Source organism: Apodemus sylvaticus, chromosome 17 (genome assembly GCF_947179515.1).
Source record: "Apodemus sylvaticus chromosome 17, mApoSyl1.1, whole genome shotgun sequence".
Classification (NCBI taxonomy): Eukaryota; Metazoa; Chordata; class Mammalia; order Rodentia; family Muridae; genus Apodemus; species Apodemus sylvaticus.
Genome location: NC_067488.1, coordinates 62,951,691 through 62,973,558, shown reverse-complemented (window position 1 = coordinate 62,973,558; position 21,868 = coordinate 62,951,691).

Genomic DNA, 21,868 nt, shown 5'->3' with positions numbered 1-21,868 from the left:
CCTGCCCTATAAACAAAAACATGGGATTTACTAATTCATTTTACCAGTAAATATCAGTGTACTAGTCTTACTCTCAAGGTGTTTTTCTCCCAAATATTTGCCAGAGATGTAAAAGGTACCAGAGGAAGTCGGTGCGCATGTGGTAAACACTTGCAGAGCTCTGAAACAAACGGGAGATTGTGCAAATCGCTCAGACATTAAGTCAGAATGTCTAATATTTCTCATTAAATGTTGCATCTGTTATTAAAGCCGTGTAATTTATAAACATATAAATAAAAATGTATTTGTGTGGCGCTAGTAACCTCGTTTACATGTGTAAGGGTCCATGATTTACAAAGAATGATGTCCCAGACTTTACAGACATATGCAACAGCAAAGAGCCTTTATTCTGCAGAGAACCGGTGTGTGGAGTTGCTTCCTGGAACTGACTTATTTTGGATTTTTCTGTGTTCAGAAACAAACTTAGGTGTGCTCTCCCAAACTTCCAGCTTGCAGCCTGTCATGGAGTCAGTCTAGTTCTGGCTAAATCATCCCTCACATATCAAAAAGGACCCGCACTGAGATCTCAGGGAAATTACTCATCCTTCCTCAGGGCAAGAGGTCAGTACTTTCCCAAGGCAGGAAGCAGATTCTTCGGACAGAACTATCCATCCTCAATTTCCCTACGAATTACCTAGGTACACTCTAAAGGAGTTGAATCAATTATAACTGTTAAGGACTGGGGTATGGCTCAGTGGTAGACTCTTTTCCTACCAAGCGTGAGGAATTACAACTGTCAGGGGGTTAAAATGTTATCCTTTTCAACATGTGCAGTACCATACAATTTCCCCTCTAAATTTATATTTATCTCATTAATAGAGTATATGGGAACTCTTTTGTGTGTCTGAGTCCCTTGTATGTATATGCGAGTGCAGATATGAAGTCTCTTTTCTGAATATATCCATAGATATGTATATATGTATATTAGGGTCTCACTGTGTAGCCCAGGCTGACCTGAAGTTCATGATTGTTACTGCTCTAGTTGGTACCCTAAAGAGAGGGGAACCTAAAACAAGGAGCCGAGTCTCACACAACAGCCAAGTTCATTTAAAGCATCAGACGATTTGTATCCTGAGGGCAAAGCAAGATCACAGGCAAAGATCACATGAGTTTAGGTTGTTATACAGTCATGAGCACAACCTGCGCTTGGACATCATCTAGGTAACAATGCTACGTGTCTCAGTCAGGGTTTCTATTCCTGCACAAACATCATGACCAAGAAGCAAGCTGGGGAGGAAAGGGTTTATTCAACTTACACTTCCACACTGCTGTTCATCACCAAAGGAAGTCAGGACTGGAACTCAAGCAGGTCAGGAAACAGGAGCTGATGCAGGCCAGGGAGGGGTGCTGCTTACTGGCTTGCTCCCCATGGCTTGCTCAGCTTGCTTATAGAGAATGCAGGACAACCAGCCCAGGGATGGCACCACCCACAGTGGGCCCTCCCACCCTTGATCACTAATTGAGAAAATGCCTTACAGCTGGGAGGCTCCTTTCTCAGTGATAACTCCAGCTCCTGTCAAGTTGACACACAAAACCAGCCAGCACAGTACCTATAATCATAAGTAAACCCACTCCAATTTACACCTGGGAAACACATTCTAAAAATAAACCTCGTTGCAAAGGAATAGAAGTGACAAAACTTTTGTCTCCTTTTTCTTGGAATTTCCTCACCAGCTCTCGGAATTCTCTCATAGCTTTGCTTGTGGGCCGTGTTCTGACCATGATTGGATCAACTGGGCAGGACAGCGCTGCTGTGACTGACATGTGCCACTCCTCCAAGTCTGAACACCCCTCCCCCCCCACACACACAGGCACGCATGCACGCATGCATGCACACGTGTTTTACTGTGTTGTCTTGACGTTTGAATCAGGGTCTTACTGTGCACAGTAGGCAGTGCTCACACTCTGGCCGCCTCTGCATCTCAGTGCTGGGGTCCCACTTGTGGAGCACACATCGGAGTTGCATTCGGAATTTGTCCTTGGACGTCTTGGTGGCCCTAATCAGAATCAGAACGAGGAAACAGACAAGACCAGTTGGAGGCTGGCACTGCCAGTTTCCTGGCTGGTTTATTGTTTTTGTTTTGCCTTCTCCCTTTCCTGCATATTTCAAAGCATTACTGCTTTGCCCAAATGTTTTGATTTCCTTCTGTCCCAGAGTCTCAACAGACAGCATTATTTCTGTTCTACAAAGAAAGGCATTTGAAATCAATCTCTTCAACATCCTGAATCTTTTTCTACATCTCCTCTTGCCCAGTCTCTAGTCATCAAAGACAAAAAGACTTCTAAATAAAAGTGAATTGCGCACCCTCATCCTATATAATTCTCACCGTGTGTTTACAGGGAATCATCTTCCCAGACCCAAAATTTGTTTTGTTTTGTTTTTGGTTTTGTTTTGTTGGTGGGCTCTGTCCTTGGCTTGAGGACAATTCCATATTAACCACCAGAGACGGTATAGATCCAACTATGCTTTCCTCTTGCTACTTAACATTTTAAATATAATAGTTTTGCTACATTTAATTATTTCTATAATAACTTGCGAGTTTTTTTGTAGCTTACATGTGAAAAATACAACTATCCATAGCTCCATCTGCTGGTCAACTGTGGTTATGCGTCTGGAGGACTTGGAAGGCTGCCAAGTTCTAGCTTCACCTTCAAATTTCCTTCACAGTTCTCTATAGTGTTTTGCTGGGTCCAGTCGTTTCTAGGCAATCATTGTCCTGTCTCTATGTCCAGACAAAAACCCATATCTATATCACAACCATACACATGTCTTTCTTTTGCAGCTCAGATGTTAGAATGGTCTTAATACTATCAAATATTGCCTGACCGGAAGCAAATAAAGAATTTCTTTTTGGTGCGATAATTTTTTTTCTGATGCCTTTATCCCATAAATAGAACCAAGTTGGTGCACAGACAGAGGTGTTTCAGACAAGAATGCATTGGTAGTGACGAAGCTTACATTGAACAAGCTGACAACTTGTTTCTTAACTGTGGAAGCAGGGATTTGGAGTAATAAGCTCTAAGGTGCCTTTCAGCTGCGAGAGAGGGTCCGTCTCGCCTGGTGTGTGAGCTGGCTGAGCTGGCGAATATGGATCGTTGTTATTATGCACAGAGGGGAAGGAAGACCCACTCTGGAAATGGCAGAGCCAAACCAGCTCATTTCTATTTTGTTATACAGAGAGTTCTTCCAATTTATAGATGTTAAAATGAATGTAGCACCCTTTCACAGCTTTATACCCACTGTCTCTGAGGCAAGGAAGCCTCATTTCTCCTGTGGTTGGTAACCTGCCAGCTGTGTGGCGTTGGGGCAAATATTTTGTCTGACCCTCCGTGTTCTGGATTGCTAAGTGAACTGAATTGCAAAGCAGGAAGAAGTAGCCCTGCTTACTTTCCTGGCAGAGAAGGTACAGAATTAAGTGAGCTATTTTTATGAGCATATTTTTGTTATTTGAAGGTGTCATATTAGCTTTGTGACCTTTCCTTTTTTTTTTTTAATGTAGAAAACACTTTGGAAAGCATTTAGGTGAAGAGGGCCCCGGGCTCCAGCTCTCCTACTCACAGATGATCTGAGATTACAGACATCATTTTGAAATGTCAGTAGTACCTATTTCATTTTGTCTTGCCTCACACATTAATATGTAGAGTCTTGGTGCTATGTCAGAAACTAACAAGTTTCCATGTATGTTACCAATTTATCAGCGCCATTGACATTGTGATCTAGGAAGTCAGGCAAGATATTATGAACTGATCTTAAAGCCTAAAACCATTTAATGTGTAAGGCAGACGGAAGCCAGATCCCAGCCATGGTGGACCGGCTTTCTGCTTCGGTGATCACGGCAGGTCGGTCACCTTGAGCTGTCTGGTGCCCTCCTCTCTGCACAGCCCCACTGCTGTGCTCCTGACCTGTGCTGGATTAGGAGTCTCTCTCTTCACCTTAAGAAGCATTAGCCAGCTTGAGGGTTCAATCTCAGGATTTGTCTTGTTTAGCATTTCTGCCCCTTCTGGCTTATCTAATTTTTCTCCCAAATATCGATTATCTACTCTTTCTTATTGTTTAGCCTGTCTTGTTTTTACATGCCACACAGCTAATGTCCTAGGATGGTCTGCGTCACCACTTTGGACAGCGTGATTAGCACTCTCTAAGAAACCTCATCAAACGTGTGGCCCAGATGGCGGGAAAGATGGCCTCCGCGTGGCATGTCAATTAAGGTGCCAGCCAAACCAGAACACAGCCAACTTCCAAAGTCCCAGCAGCACAAAGCCAGCCTCAAAAGTAGCCGTTTCCCTATTTCCTCTTTTAGTGTTACCTCTTAATTTTGGCTCCTCTTTGTATCCTTTCATAAAACTGAACATCGAAAGAAACCCTATTTTGCTTTGACTGAATTAAATAAACACAATCATGATTTTTCTATACCCGTGCCAAAGATGGCAGATTTGAGCAGACATGCCAGGATGCTCCTACCCGCACGAGGGGGGTGGGCGTTAATCATCTCAGCCATTTGCTGAGACATTTCCTGCTTATCCGCAGGCCTCCCTCCAAAAGACTCTTAATCTGGATCTCTGGATAATCACTTCTAGTCTGTCAACGTAGGATGTTTGTACACTTCCTCCAAACAAGTCCTAGCTATCTAGAGAGAACTGAATCTCCAAGTGCCTAGATGTATGACCCAACTGGATATGGAAAGAGAATTCCCAAGCTTCTTTATTAAAAAAAAAAAAATTTATAGTCTGAGAATGGTGGAATGAGTTGATGTTATCCTTTTATACAGAATATACTGGGATTGGAGGAGAAACATGATAAAATGTTGCACCAGAACAGGGTTTGCATGAAATGTACATCAAAGACTGTCTAGATACATTCCTTACTAGATTACATTCCTTACTAGATACATTTCTTGCTAGACACATTCCTTAATAGATACATTCCTTACTAGATACATTCCTTGCTAGACACATTCCTTGCTAGATACATTCCTTGCTAGATACATTCCTTGCTAGACACATTCCTTGCTAGATACATTCCTTACTAGATACATTCCTAAAGGGATGTCTTCTTTCATCTTGGCTTATCTCTGGCCTCTTCTTATGTTTCACAAATGTCTCATTTTATCTGGTGGGCCATTTTTCCCAGTAGAAAGGCCCAGACTATCGGGTTCTTTCTGTATGCCACTTGTACATGGACACAGGCAATTGCTTCAGCCACACCAGCTGGAACCTATGTTGTAACCCTAGTCAGACGTTAGCATAGACTACATCGAGGTAGTGTGGTCCTCACTAGTGACAGGGCACATGGGTGATGGCTCCATCCTGGGCCCAGAAGAAGCAGCAGGAGCCTTAGAGGCAGCATAACACGTCCACCAAACAAGCAGGGATTCGGACCGCAGCGGATATGGCAGCACATCCTCTGTTTCCAGTGTTGCAGCGAGTTGGGTCCCTTCTCTCTGATTCTAGCTGGATCAGCTTTATTTTATTTTTTCTATTTTGGAAGAATGTTACAAATGTATTTAATTTCATGTTTTAAGTAAATAAAAGTAAATTTTGGATTATAGGTCTTGATTGGTGTCCAGCCTCATGGAGTAACTACCAGGTTCTCTGGAAATCCAATATGATCAATGTAGCAATGATGAGACTACAGTTTCAAAGACCAAACAACTGCCGGTTACTACATTCTCTGTCTCTGAGGAATGAAACAGCAATTGTTACTATTTTAATTAAAAAATGGTTTAATATTAATATTTCTTTTGGTTCTGTTTGAATAGAAGGGAATGGAATGGAACAGAATGGAACAGAATGGAACGGAACAGAACAGAACAGAACAGAACAGAACAGAACAGAACAGAACAGAACAGAACAGAACAGAATGCCTAATACGTGAGCCAAGTAGTTAGCTCTTATAAAGGTTTTTAGACTTGAGCCACTTTTTAAACCCAGGGCCCTTGAAGGAGTGGCTGGGTTCAGCTCCAGTGAGTTTATAGGATAAGGACTTCCTAGTCTTACCATTAACAACCTAAGGCTTATTTGTTTAAAATGCATCTTGGGGATGGAAAGATGGCTTTGACATTCAGAATCTTTGATGATCTCCTAGAGGACTGTGTTTAGTCCTAGCACTCATGTTGGGCAGCTCCTAACTGCCTGTTGCTCTATCTTCAGAGGATCTTATGCTCTCTCCTGGCCTCCTTGGGCACCCACACACAGGGACTCACATTCTGTCTGTCTGTCTGTCTGAATCTCTCTTTCTCATGCACACATATTAATGAAAATAAAAATAAATCCTTAAAATAAGAAAAAGAAGTACCCAAATAATTCAATGACCGTTGGACACAGGATCCAGCCATTAGCAATATCCAGAGCTCTGACCTGTCACCCTTGCTCTCGGGATGAGGTAAGGATGACAACTAGAGTTTAGCTAGGCTCTGACTTCCAATGGCTCTGCTGTGCCCACAAATACATGGGTCTACCTGGAGATGCTTCCCTAGATCTGAACTGGGGTTGAGTACTTGCCAGCTGGTATGACCTGGCAATGTCTGTCGCTGTTGAGAAGGTGGTGTCTTTAAACCTCTGCCTTGCTAGGCTTGCTAGGATCACATTTAGGTGGTGAGGTTGTCTGAAGGCAGTGATGAGTGCTACCTGGAAGCTGTCATGGATGCATGGTGGTATGCCCATCATCACCTTGGTTTGCTTTACTAGACCGTCCTCTGAAGATGCTGAAGGGATACTAGCAGATAACTACAGAGTATCAACATCTCAACCACGCCACACCTCGCCACATAGCATTGTGTCCAAGGTACTGTTTTCACTGGACCTGATTCATATGACCTCAGACACGTGGTCACCAGCTACCTATTCATCACATTTGGGTTTTTCATCATAATAAGGAATAAAAAGGATTGGTTTTTTAAAGATTTATTTATTTACTTATTTTATTGAGTACACTGTCATTCTTCTCAGTCATACCAGAAGTAGGCATTGGAACCTATTACAGATGGCTGTGAGTCGCCATGTGGATGCCGGGAATTGAACTCAGGACCTCTGCAAGAGCAGTCAGTGCTCTTAACCACTGAGCCATCTCTCCAGCCCACACAAAGGATTGTCAATAGTCCACCACTACATGGATTGGGCAAACCTACAGTTTTGTCCAGACATGGTGTCAAGTTTCTTACCTTCTGTGATGTAATCTGGAGAAATGCTGTAACCCAGTCAACCTCACACATCCCAGGAATCTACAGAGATGCAGGTGGAGGGTGTAGAGAGAAGGGAATGATGGGGAAGTGGTTTCACGGGATCTTGTCAGGGTGCATTCCACTGAGGAGACGCAAACTCTGCCAAGCTTCAGGAGAATGACCTAAATGTGTACATGAGTGACGCATACAGAAAAACATCAGGATGTTGCATCTTATGCTTCCTGCTGGAAGAGAGGGAAAGCACCTGGCTGTCTTCTTTTGTGTTCTAGATGCAGCATATTCAACAACCTAGCAACGCTCTGCCCTCATGTGAGAGCAGGTGACAGTCTGGAGGCTTTGAGCATTGGGCTAATGGCAGTCCTGGCACTTGGACCATGAGCTCTGAAAGACCAGTAGCATTAAGAATACCAATGTTGGGGAAAATATACTGAATGAAATATACTTTTGAAATACATATTAGGTAGGAAAAGATTTTGTTTTACTTTTAAATACTTGTAATAACTATTTCAAACAGTGCATTTCATCCAACACAAGATAAATAAGGAAACAGGCTGTTTTGCTCCGCTTGAAGCAACCCAAAGAGAAGAGAGTAGGGGCTGGTTGGCATTCTGAATAATGGACAGCAGAGGCTGCTGTTGCATCTTGTATGGTGGTCTTCTGTTGAAAGCTTGCTGGGGCTGTGACCTCCACTGAAGGCAAGAAAGAAAAATGAACCTTGGGTTCCAAGGGTGTGGACTTCCTCCTATGTGTGCCCAGAAAACACGGGATTACAAACAGAAGCAAGCATTGCTGCCAAAGTGTCCTCAGAACAGAGGTGGCATTAAGGACAGGGAACTATGTAACTGAGGCTCACACACACACACATACACACACACACACACACACACACACACACACACAGTTATCTCCTTTAAAGTGTGATTAAGTTGTCATAAGAGTCCACCGTTGCTGGGTTTCTGAAGATTATCACTGGGCAAAGATCCTTTAATGCAGGGTAGGAGTTAGGAGAACTTTGCTTTCTGACATCCTAACAAGACCAAGTGCTTGTACAAAAGTCTGTGGCATTCTCCCTGTTGGCACAGGTCACAGATCGCTTCCATTTGTGCATGGAGATGTGTCATGGAATTGAAAAAGGAAGGAAAAGAGATCGCAGACATTCAAACAGGACTGGGAGGAAGGCACCTTAGGGGGGAGCTGTTGTACAGTCGTAGACAGCAAGAGCTAGCAATGGTGGCTCTGGCAAATTACCAGCCCCGTCCTTGGGCAGCCAAACAAGTATCAGCATTGGACCTCAGTCCCTTTGTAAGCCAGCAGGGCACTCACAGTTGGCAAGCCCTCAACTTCGAGCTGTCTGGTGCTCACAGTCCATTCCCACTGTCTCATTTAACTTCCACAACAACACTACGGTGCACACGGGGATACCTTTATCCCCACTTTAGTAATAAAGAAGATATACACAATAGTCTAATTGCATCTGCATTTTAAAGCCCACCTCATAAACAGCACCAGGATTCCTCTAGATTTGTCTACAGCCAACAGCCATGATCTTCTGTAGTCTCTCTGGACTTCTGACAGATTCTCTAGGAGCACTGGGACTGCTGCACATTCTCGTGACACACAGCTGCCAAACCAGCTAACCAAGCACCTGAGCTCAGAGGTTTGCCTTTCAAACCTATGTGCAGGTGGCCCTTTGGCCAGCACCGTCTCCTGAGAGCTAATTAGAAATAAGCATCACAGCCTCAGATCCACTGGACCAGAAGTTATGTGTGAACAGGATCCTGGGAAGACTGATTTATTTCTTTCAGTACACAGAGTGCTTGCAGAAGAAGGACCGCGACGATTCTCCGTAACTGTCCAGAGAGCACATGCTTCAGGCCTTGGATTCTGCAGTTGCACTTTAAAACCTTAGAAGCATACCTTCAAATCGTTCTCCTGTCCTTCGACGTGGAGAGGCAGTTGGTTATCTGTGGTGAGCCAAAGCCCCACTAGAGACTCATCCTTACTGCTTTTCCGTAGACTCACTCCTGACACTTCAAGGTTCTCAACGTCTGCTTAACGATCAGATGCTCTAGGAGAATGGCTCTGTGGGAACTGAAATCGAGCCTGATAGAGGAACGAGAATCACGGTTTTACTGTGGGTAAATTCTAAAGGGCACCATGAATACCCTCCCCCAGCTTTCTTTGAGTATCCATGAGTATAGTGAAAGTCTCCATAGACAGCAGCAGGTGACACCCTTGTCCTTGTATGGCTGTCTCCCAGGGGACTCTGGTTTCCCAGTCAGTCTCAGAAGGACCAGTTTATTTTTTCTAATCAGTATAGGAGAAAGCAGACTTGGCACAAGGGTAGATGTTAAAAGGTGGAAAGAAGTTTCAAGCGCTCTCAAATGCTGTCCTTTTATGTTGGCAACAGAATCAGTTCCATCAGTGAGTGGATTGACTGGATGTCTCCACTAGAGGTCATGACTGACTGTTTCAGGACCAAACTATTACCATCAGAGCATTGGTTCTCACACATTTGTGTCTCAAGACCTCTTTAAATTCTAAAAAAACAAAAAACAAAAACAAAAAAAAGCAAAAACAAAAAAAACAAAAAACAAAAACCTGTGAACACTAGCCAGAGCTTTTGTTTAGCAGAATTATATCTATGGATATATAATGATTGTAAATAAGAAATGACAAGTTCAAAAGATGTTTATCAAAGTTAATAAACCATTATGAGAGATTATAAATATTTTTATAAGAAAATAACTATTTTCCATAGCAGAAGCATAGATACTAAGAGGAATGACAAATGTTTATGTCTTTACAAATCTTTTTAACATCTGGCTTAAGAAAAGACACTTGGGGTGTCACATCTGCTCTGTATTTAGCTAGTCATAAAACCCCACCACAAAGTCTCCAGACGATAAGCAAGCATTTGCTTCTGTCTTAGGGTTATTAGGAGATGACACAACCGTGATGGGCTCCTTGGAGGGTCACATGGTGGCTCATGGTGGTCCTTGGGCCACACCTTGGAATTTACCCACTAAGGTAAAGAGAAAGCTAGGTTCACAATCCAAGGAATACAGTTCAAAACTCAGACCTTCATATCCCATCTCCAGCCATCTTCTCTGGCATATCTCTGCCCACTTCTCTGCTCTCTAAATTGTGGATTTTGTCAGCTCTGTTAGGCCACACCCTAAGACCATGATATAGAAATGAAGGAAGAGGAGAGGTAGGGAGAGGAGAGGAGACCAAGGTTCCAGAGTACCTTTGGAAGCACACCTTCAGTCACACAAGATCCTCAAGCATCCCTTGCCTCTAGTGTTCTACATTGCAGTAGCACTAAACTTGGAATGAGCGTGTTCCAGAGAGCATAAGATCCAAACTCCAGCGACAGGCCTGCCACTCCTCCCTAAGCTGTGGATTTTCCTGTTCTTAGGTCTACTCTACATCTTCAGTCTTTTAAAATTTTAGGTCTTTTTACCAGATCACCGTCTGTCAGACGTTCTATATCCATACTGAATCAAATATAGGATTTTTAATTAGAAACTTTCAAATTTGAACTCTCTGTTACCAGAATACTCTGTCTTCCCAGAAATCTGTTTTATACTTTGTTCCCATTTCTCATGTATAATGGCATCTTTAAGCTGATGTCTACAATGTCATTTCTCTTTACTAAAAAGAAATCTATATCTCAGTCTCCCTATATACAGGCTTATGTCTTTCCAAATGCAATCACTAGTACTATTTTAGTAAAGGAGTAAAAGAGATATGTTGATTTTAATTCTAATGATGTTATCCTTTTACCTATTTATTGACTTTGAAACAGGGCTGGGCTGGCCTCAAACTCACTGCATAGAAGAAGGATTGCCTTGAGCTCCTGTTTCTCTCTCTACAGGGATTATTGGTCTGAGCTGCCTCTACTACTTACAAATACATTGTAAATGGGGCTTCTTAGATGATAATCTCTTTTAAAGTGTCAGAATTCCAAAAACAATCAGAGATTGAAGTTCAATATAGAAAAATTCCCAGTACTTATGTGAAATCAGAGGTGATGAATTTTAAAGCATTTCTTAATTCTCAAGACTCTCATTCCAATTAGTAAGTTTCTAAATGTATACTGTCTTTTCATAGAGCTGAACTTGATTTAGATCCTGGGTTACTGAATATCAAAGATTTCTCCACTATCAGAGAAAGTTAGTGTGGCCTCTTTAGAAGAGTTAGCTGAACGAACTCTTTGGCATAGATCCCTGCAGTTAACATGGAGGAAGTACTAAAGTGCTTCAAATGTTTTTAGTAAATAAATGCAGAGCATAGAAAAATTAATTCTGAAAGTTTGCAATTGAGAATCTTGTGACTGGAATAAATCAAGATAGAAGATGGAAGACGAAACATTGATTCTTGGCAGCCAATACTCAGTTGCTATCTACACAGGAATGATACTCACCTGATGAATTAGCTTCTATAATCCATGCACTAGACACATGTGGTACTTACTAGGGCTTTCCCCTTTAGAAGAGATTGCTAATTTTGAAAAAGAAATCCTTGCCATTGGCATGTTTATATAACTCAGAATGCATGGACCATAAGTGTTCCATTTAATGGGTTTTGAAAATGTTTACACTTAGGTACCCATGACTTACAGCCAACGATATGCACTGACTTTATAGGTGACATCACACTAGTACACTGTTTTACACTGGTAAAAGTAACATGCATTCAATGGAAACCCAACTTTGAACCTAGAATTTTGATCCATTCCCAGATTAGAGATATCAGGATGAAATGCTCCCAAGAGGCTGGGCTGCAGCTCCCAGGCGCCCCTTGAGATAATCATATGTATAATAAAAGGTCTTTGTTTGAGGTTCTTTTGCACAACTCTAGGCTAGTGCTATTCTCTGTACCTGTCTGAGTGAAATATGAAGTGAGTTTTGTTTTTACTTTCCCTGTACTTGGTTTCTGATGAGTTTAACGAGGACTTGGCCTTGTAAATTCAAAAACATCTCTTACTAGGTGAAGGGGCAACTAGGCCATCTGGTCTCAGGTTAGCGTCCTTGGCTTTGCTCTTCCGCAGCTTCTCAGTCTCCTGCCATTTGGAGATAGGGAATCCGTGCTTTACAATCCTGCAAGTCTCACTGTGCACTTGCTTTCTTCGAATGACTTGTGTGTAGGAGCTTGCTACTTCTGAAACCCTGCTATTTACTGAAGGACGGTTTTAGATTTTTTTCTTTTTCTTTTTTTAAAGATTTTTTTTTAAGATTTATTTATTTTATTTATATGATACACTGTAGCTATCTTCAGACACACCAGATCTCATTACGGATGGTTGTGAGCCGTCATGTGGTTGCTGGGAATTGAACTCAGGACCTCTGGAAGAGTTGTCAGTGCTCTTAGATGGCTTAGCCATCTCTCCAGACCTTAGAATTTTTTCTTATATAAATACAATAAACATTTCTTAGATGACCCAGGAAGAACAAAGAGTTTTCTTTTTAAAATCCCCCTTGATGGGAATAGGGAAACGACTCTGTAGTTGACAGCATTGACTGCTTTTCCTGAAGATTGTATTATTACACACATATACTACTACTACTACTACTTCTACTACTACTAAACTTAAAGTCTTATTCTACTAGGATATTCATTTCAAGCTTGAGAGCTTGGACTTGTTTTCTTCACTCTGTGTGTTTTTTGTTGGCTGATTCCTGGCAGCCATAGGCACCTGTGGAATCACATGACTCAGAATGTTCTAGAACATGATGGTTGACATTTTGCAGGCAAGACAGGAAGGGACTTAGCAGATACCTAAGTAAATGTTATTGGGTTTCTCCAGTAAAGCTTTTCATTGATGGAATTGTGTTTCCTACACTGTCTAACAGATCGTTTTACCGAGCTTTGCCATTTGTTTACTTTGAGTTTAAAGCTAAGGCTCTCCACTTGGGATGGTTTTATTTAGGGCGGGACCCTTTCTGGGAAGGATTTGTAGAAATGTAAAGTGTCCAACTGGACAAGATTACTATTCATTGCTTCATGAGCTGAGAAGCTGATGATAGCAGCCCAGAGTGGCTGGTGTGCTGTGCTTCCAAGGTGCTAAAAAGCACTCTGTGGACACAGTACAGAGCGATCGTGAATTAATAAAATGAGATAAATGCGGTATGTTGCACTTTTTCCAACTCATGTCTCTTTACAAAATGGCTTTGAAGGAGATAAAGCACAGAGCAGAAAGCCAAGCAGGGGTTTGGCTTTCATCTGAACATTCCTTAGAGGGTCTCTGAGTGCCTCCCAGACATGTGTAATACAGATTACGGGAAACGGCTTACACTGAGAACACAGGAAGGAAAGGAGAAACAGGGAGCAGGAAATCGCTCGTATCAGTCAGCAGTCAGACATCTGCTTGCTGTCCAGCAAATATGCCACTCATTCCTGTACTTAATAAATAGGAGTTTGGTTTTATTTGTATTATTTTTCTACCTCTTTATCACTCTTCTCTTCTCTCTCTCTCTCTCTCTCTCTCTCTCATTTTCTTAAAAATCTTATAATATAGCCAACTGACCTTAAACCCAAGCTTGCCTTGAATTAATTTTCCCCTATCCTAGTTCCCTGGTGCTGTAATTACAAGTGTGCTCCCCAGTACCCAGATATACCTGTGTAACTTACTTTGATGCAAACTGATTCCTGGCGTCAAAGTCTCACATTTCAGCAGTTGGGCTATACAAATTAATACGAAGTAGGATAGACTAAGACCGTACAAAGTAAGTGCCAAATGATAAGTAAAAATTACAAATTACACGTTAGGGGGATAGGAGGACTGAGACACAGGCGGTGCTCTGCGGCCCTCGAAGGGGGATAATCAAAGCCTCCAGTGAAGAGGCAGCTCAAGACAGTGGTGTGAGTCACAAGGAGAGTTCGGGTAGGCGGGCACAGAGAGTGGGGATGAGTAGGAGAGGTGACAGTGTGGACAAGAGTCGGACAGGCTCACTGTGGGTCGTGCCAAGGCAACACAAAGTGTTTTGATCTGGAAAGTATTATCAATATACACCCTAAAGCAAGAGCTAACTTAAGGCAATAGTTTGATATTAAACTGGACTATAAAGTCTCAGCTGTAGTTTAGGTAAAGACGCCATCTTTAGAGTCATGTGCAAAGTAAGTACACATCCAGCTCTAAAAATTTCTGCTTCCGTTCTCTTTTCGATAATCACCTTTTGAGAGCATTAATGTCACCATTAACTTCTTCTCAAGGAGTCTCTGTCATCTAGCCTTCTGCCCTGAAGGGACCTTTTTTTTTTTTTTTTTTTTTTTTGACAATTGTCGATGTAATATTAACAATATTGTATGTTAACCAGTCTAAACCAATAAGGAAAAAGTGACATCAAGAAGTGCCAGCTCTGTTTACAAATTTCCCCAAGGAGTTCAAAGCAGGGTGAGGGCTTCAGGTCAGAGAGGTTTTGCCTTGTGGTATTCCACCAGGGCGGCTCATAAAGGGCACCAGCAGGTTCAGAGTCTGTACAGCTGTGGAGGATCCCACCCACAGAGAGGGAGCCTTTGACCAGGTGGGAAAAATTCCTCCAGCCATCCTCAAGGGGTTTACACACCCTGCACGTCCACCACCCTTCCTGGCCTCTCTAGCCTGCAGATTTTGGCCATTTGCCTGCAGGGAAGGTCAGTTTCCCAGGAACACCCATCTTTCTCCTGATGCTTATAACCAAACATGTGTTTCTCCACAGTTCTACAAAAAACAAGATACTGACCCGCTGCTCAGCGCACTGTACCACATGGCTTCCAGCTGTGTCTCTCCTCTCTTAGATAAGCCCCCCAGAACATGAGTTTTAGTTTGTGCTCTCTTGTTGACAGAGGAGAACTTTAAGAATACTTTACTCTCAGAATCTCACCCAGCCTCATAAATGACTAAACTTTGATAATCAACTAACATCTCAGATTATCACCCATGACTATGTTTTTTTCTCAGGGAATCTATCTTGACCTAACAATATATTCAACCTAGCATGTTGCTTGGTCCCACTTTGTCTGCTAGCACTTGGTTTACTTTCATACACTGGAGATTTTTTTCCTGGAACAGTTAAAAAAAAAACTTTTCAGCATCTAGGTTCTATATCACTTATTGTTGAATTTGAATTTTTCTTGGAGTGCTCATCTCTGTTAGGTCGTGAATACTTTCTGGTAAAAGCAAAGGGTTGTGTGGTGGTGGCTTAAAGAACAGCTGCTAGAATCAAACCCCAGGTTTTACGTCCCCACTAAACCAAAATCTGTGTGCATGTCACTTCACAAAATATCCCTACCCTTACAAGAACGAAGATGCTGGCAGAACACAATTGGGGAAATGTTCTTCAATGGTGCCTGGCACAGAGTCAGAGACTGCAACTCTTTTAGAACCAAATAGAGGAACGAATTATTGCTCTTTCAACTTATGAACATAAAACACATGAAAACATCATTACTGGGTTGAGGGAATGACTCAGTGGGCCAAGCTCTTGCCATTCAAATGTCAGGACTTAAGTTCACATCCCCAGAACCTATGGTAAACAGGGTGTGGGAACTGTAATCACCTGTAATGCCACGTGGCCAATGGATAGATGGAAGGCTTAAACAGAAGAAGCCCTGGAAGCTGTGAGCTAGCTGGCTTGCTGGATGGTGGAACTGAGAAACAGGCCTATCTCAAACAAGGGAGAGGGGAGGACAAAGAACTGAAGCTGTCCCAGGATCTCCACACATGCACCCCCACTCCCATACATGAACACATCACATATATTGCACACATATGCGCATATCACACACAACGATGAAACCAGCTGATACTGGCAACTTGCTTCTTGTCTCAAGCCCATGATTTGAAGTCTAGACCTTGTAAAGCTTTAGAGACTGTTTTATGGTGGTGAAGCAGGCATAAATTGAAGTTGTGGGAAATCTTGAGTAAGCCTAAGAAGTAAATTCCCTTTGTGACTAAGACCCAGGATGAAAAAAAAAAGACTTTTCTGCTGAGATGTAGCCAAGAATTCAAGATATCATTAACTTAAAGGAAATGGAAAATTCAAATAAGAGCCCTGAGAAATTCAATGTTGTTTAAGAATGGAAATGAGACAGTTATAAAATTTAATTAAATAAAGATCTTGTTTAGTCATTAAACTGTAGAATGTAGAGAATTCTCCCTGATATTTTCCTGCTGCTTTGTTACCACTGATGTTTCGCTGAGTGGAGACTGGGACAAAATCCTAAGCAAATATTTACACTGTTTTGAACAGAACTCTAAATCAGCTGTTATAAGAAACTGATAACATCCAAGAAAGACAGAAAATTAGACTTTCCTAATTTGTGTTTGCAGTGAATCTGTAGAAATCGGATGATGGCGATGCAAATGGAATTTAAAGACATCTTAGTCAGGAAGCTCTGTCAAGAATATTGGCTAACCCAGAAGCATCATGGGTGGTCCTTTAGAAGAAAATAACAGGAAATAGGAGTACCAGCAGGGAAAATAATCAGTTTGGGAAGAAAAGAAATTTAGAAAATAAATATGCAATGAGTAAATTGGTGAATCATCTGATAAAAGGAGAAAGACTAAAATATTTCAAGAGGAACCATTCTAGCCAGGGATAGGGTCTAGGTAGCATGAGAGACAGATTCTGAAGAACCCTCTATATCAAGTTTTAGTAAAAAACAAAAAACAAAACAAAATAAAACCTCCCTACTTTCTGCCCAGTGACATCAATTCTGACATTTTAAACCTCACTGCTTGATGTTATACCTTAGTACTCAGGCTTGTGGTCATGATGCCACAAAGAAAAAGAAAATCCTAGAAATTAGGCTCCCAAGAATGATTGTGTTGGGACTGGAGAGATGGCTCAGTGCTTAGGAGCACGGACTGCTCTTCTGAAGGTCCTGAGTTCAAACCCCAGAAACCACATGGTGGCTCACAACCATCTGACGAGATCTGACATCCTCTTCTTGTGTATTTGAAGGCAGATACAGTGTGTACTTACATATTTTAAATAAATAAGCCGGGCAGTGGTGGCACACGCCTGTAATCCCAGCACTCTGGGAGGCAGAGGCAGGCGGATTTCTGAGTTCGAGGCCAGCCTGGTCTACAGAGTGAGTTCCAGGATAGCCAGGGCTATACAGAGAAACCCTGTCTCGAAAAAACCAAATCCAAAAAACTAACTAACTAACTAACTAACTAAATAAATAAATCTTAAAAAAAAAAGAATGATAGTGTTGAATAGTTGAAAAGGTTTCAACCAGTTGGACTCGATAACAACAAGGAAATTGTCTTATCAGTGGAGAAATGAAAAATTAGTACAATCCATTGACTAAATGACAACTTACAACCTAGAAGGTTGGCATTGCCTTTCTAGGCGTGATAGGCTAAGTCCCTGTTGGGCAGGAAGGTTTGCTCTGTGGAAAGTTACCATGGAGTCTGGAGGTGACAGTGCCTGCAACTGCTTCATGAACAGCCTTGGAGGGCAATCCGGGCTTACTCAGGAGATGGCATTGTCATGGGTGATTTTAGTAAACAGAGTTCTGCTCCTGTGTATCCTGATGGAATAAGTTTCAAAGACACACCCCAAAATAGGTCAACATTGAAAATGAAAGTCATAAAATAGTCTTTCTACAAAGGGAAACCCAAATCATGTAGCTACGGTGTGAGTGTTAGACGGGTGAGAGGCAGGAAAATGATTTACAAATACCGCTTGTTCATGTCTTTAACCCAACAAAAAGCAGCCACAGATCAGAAGACTGAGGTCTTGTCAAAAAGTGGAGACAATTTTGAACCTTAGGAATAAAAAAGGATAGAAAGGAGAGAGAGAGAGAGAGAGAGAGAGAGAGAGAGAGAGAGAGAGAGAGAGAACACATCCAGTGCAGAAAAGTAAGATTTCAAAATTTCTACAACTTAAAACATTTAATATTTATTACTTCAAATTGAAAATAAACAAAAACAAAAAGAAACGTATTCTTAAGCAAAAAGAAATTCCACTGAAGACAAGTTATTAGAAAAGATGTTCCTGTTCTTAATAAACTCAAAGTGAAGAGATGCTCATACTTGCACTACATGGAGATCTCAGTGGAGAAATGATGCACTGTTCTGCAGAGCAGAGCAAACACGGGCAAGAGCTGGAGACATGGCGCAGTGCTTAAGTAAGAGTGCTTGCTGCTCTTCTAGGGGGCCTGAGATTCGTCTCAAGGGCCCATGTTGGGCCACTCACAACTGCCTGTAACTCCAACTCTAGGAGAACTGAGCCTCCGTGTGCACACCTCAACCACACACAAATCTTAGGGGGAAAAAGAGAATTCTAGAATTGGAAAGCAAACTCTAAAATAAAGATAACCTAAAGAAATATGGAGAGACCCTGTAGATATAGAGGAATGTCATCGTGAATTAGAAAACCGTTTTGGGTTTGATACTTTCTATTCTGATTACTAATAGGCTTTTCTCTTCTTTTTGTCTTTTAAGAAAATGGTAGCCTAGCTTAAAAACTAAGGCAGAGAAGCCAAGGACTCAGATGTGTTCTTTTAGGTAATGGAATTAAGCAAACTGCGCACGTGTGGTGGAGTTTGCAATTTGTAGCAAGGACAGCACATCAGCCCATTTACCCAGGAGTTCAGCTATCTAGACATGGAAGACACCATCTCTGCGACAAAGGAGATGGGAGCGTGGTGTTCCTGCTGGGAACTGTAATAGCAGGAACCGCCTCCCTCCATTAGTTCATAGAACTGGACTGACTCTCCCCTCACCCCCCACCACATGCACACGTGTATTTGATTGAACAGCAGGCCCATCTCTAAGAGGCTTTTCAGAAAGGAGGTCTCAGGGTGTATCCAGGCTGGGAAATAATCCATCCTAAAAATCTCTCAGGAGATTGGCTATGCCTGTTTATGTGAGGAAAGGTTCTGAGATTTACTGAGGTTACAAATCTGCTTAATGCTGTCTTTCAGCTTATAACCTTAAAAAAAAAAAGAAGGAAGGAAAGAAAGAAAGAAAGAAAGGATGAAAGAAAGACAGAGAGAAAGAAAGAAAGAAGAAAGAAAGAAGAAAGACAAAAAGAAAAGAAAAGGAGGGAAAAAGAATTTTTTCAGTGTTATATAAAATTAGGATTATTTATTTAAAAGTCTCAGTTGCTATCAACTAGTTATAGTCTCTATCATCTCTGAGGAAAACAGGACAAGAAAACCAACTAAACGGGCCATTTAAGGCAGCGGATCTGTGGCTAAGAGGAGTTGATACTTTTTATTAGCTATCTCTTTGCAAAAATATTTAAACTAGTGTAGGCCTTTATAGAAAGGGGGTGGAGTAATAGTTATGACTGGACTCGTATGTGGTTCAGATGCTGTTCAAAGGACTGGAGAGATAAAATCACAAAGTGACCTGCTTACAGGAGTCTAGGATTTCTTGGGATTTGAGCACTTCAGAAGCATTTAGGAGGGAACCATGGCTACCCTGGTAGACCTAATTCATTTCTCATTCCAAATACTCAATCTACAGGATGACCATATAGAGTTTGGAAAATCAGAATGATTGAAATGTACGTACCTTGAATCCAACCTAAATAGTTACACATTCGCTTTGCATTAGAAATGATTGACTTCCCAAGGTTGGGATTTTATGACATCTCCCTTTTGCTCCTATGGCCAGTGCCCAGAAGCACAGTCACCAACTTTCGTGTATATAATAACTTTCATGGTTTACCCCACCTTAAAAAAATACTTCTGAAGTCCCAGTCATGACCACATAAAGTTTGCTTGAATCCTCTCAGCTTCTTTTTCCAGACTATATTTGTCATCATTTTAGTCAAACTCCATAGCCTCTAAAATGACCCACTATCAGTAACTCCACTAGCATTTCAGTGTTCTATAAAAGCTAGCTATTTCATACCTCCTCAGAGCCCAGGCCCCAGACCACCAATATCACAAACCCCTGGAGTGCTTGGGACAGATGCTCGGTTCCATCTCACCAAGACTCCATCAGGGAACCTGCATTTTCAATAAGCATCCCAATAACACCTGCAGTTATTCATGCTTGAAAACCTCTGAGCTATCTCTGAGGGCAATTACACATTTATCCCATACTTCATTTGCTGAGAAAGGCAAAGCAGGGCCACCCTGGCTTTTGTCCAGATAGGCCTCCCTAGTTTTGAGAATCAAAACAGCAGAGAATTGGTTCCCCAGATAGCTTTTGAGTAGGTTTTTTTGTTTTCAATAAAATGCCCAGATGGCTATACATAAATATAGGGCACCGAGGCACCAGAACTTGCGGGCTCTGGCAAGGCAGACCAGGGAAATTGCTGCATGACCCCAAAGGATGACACAGGGCGGTGTGAAGTCAGCGGACCCGAACTGCAGGATGCTGCTGGATACTGTGGAAGAGATGAGAAAAGGCCCCGGGGGGAGAGAGGGAGGGACGGACACACACACACACACACACACACACACACACACACGTATAAGCTGGCCATGGCCACGTGGAGAGAAGGGGAAGGGAATGAGGAGAGAGGGGAAGCAGGGGACAAGAGACAGAGCCAGAGAGTAAGAGAGAAAAGAGGAAGGGGAGGAAGCAAACAGTCTTATAGTGGGCTGGGCTACCTGGCTGTTGCCAGGTAACTGTGGGGGTGGAGTCCAGCTAGAATACCAGGGGCTTGGGGCATTGCCCTACCTGACTGATGGCCACAGAATTATGGAGTGGAGGGCCTCATGGTGTTAGGAGCCTAGTGTCTGAGCGTGTAGCTAACGAAGCCTGTCTTTTGTAGATTAATCTACCAGGTCTCTGGAAGTTAAGCCTCACCCAACCAGAACACAGACTGCCTTTCACGGTCCAACACATAAACTTCCAGCAAACAACAAGTGCTCGTTTAGCATATGTGTGTGTGTGTGTGTGTGTGTGTGTGTCCCTGGAATCTCATGGGACATACACTTGACAGTATTTGGTGTTTGATCTGAAATTAAGAGTTGCTGGGATGGTGGTCTGAATGATAAATGCCCCCCCCCGGCCCCCCACCCGCCCCCATAGTCTCCAGGGTTTGAATAATTGGTCTCTGGGTTGGCAGCACTGTTTGGGTGAGTTGGAAGTTATGGCCTTGCTGGAGTCTAGCACTGACGGTGGGAGCTTTTGAAAGTTTAAAAGACTCACACCATTTCTCCTTTGCTCTATCTGATTTGTACTTGTGCTTCCTCCATGTGTGAATCCTGAACTTCTGCACAAGCCGCAAGCCCTGCTAGCTGTTTCCCTGCCACAGTAGACCCTGATACCTCTGGTATCCTAAACCAAATGGCCAACTTCCTTCTAGAAGTTTCCTTGGCCATGGCATCTTATCATAGCCATGGGAAAGTAACTGACATTGTTAGGGCCCATCACTGAAGGAAGACACCAGATTCAAATAGACCTTGCAAAGGCAAAGAGCATTCATTCTGCAGAAATAGCCAGCAGGCAGGGAGCAAACATTCATCAAAATGGCGGCAACCAGAGGGGCTTGCAGTCCCCTCTTATTCATGACTAGGGGAATTTTCCAGAAGGCTTAGGAAACCTCTAATATGATTGTTGGGGTCAAAGCAGTGATGTTAGTACAGTTTTACTTGACTACTATGTTAGTTTCATTATATTTGGTGAGACCTTGAAGAATTTTGGGAACAAGTTCAGTTCTTCCCTTATTATCTCCTCCTGCTAGGTG